Source organism: Macroventuria anomochaeta (genome assembly GCF_010093625.1).
Source record: "Macroventuria anomochaeta strain CBS 525.71 unplaced genomic scaffold BU25scaffold_5, whole genome shotgun sequence".
In the NCBI taxonomy this organism is placed as follows: Eukaryota; Fungi; Ascomycota; class Dothideomycetes; order Pleosporales; family Didymellaceae; genus Macroventuria; species Macroventuria anomochaeta.
Genome location: NW_022985366.1, coordinates 895,442 through 895,662, shown reverse-complemented (window position 1 = coordinate 895,662; position 221 = coordinate 895,442).

Sequence of the window (221 nt, the reverse complement as noted above, 5' to 3'; positions counted from 1 at the left end):
GCCGCCCTAAAATCAATAGAGGCACAGCACTTTTAAGGCTTAGGTATGCTCGAGAGTGGCGTGCATTTGACTACAAGAGAGGGGTTATCAAGTTTAGTGATGAGTGTAGCATTGCTCGTGGTACTGGGGAGGATCAGGAGTGGAGTTTTCAGTATCCCTATGAGAAATTCAACCACAACAAAGTACATGAGATGAGTACTGGCAGAGCCAAACAGCAGATG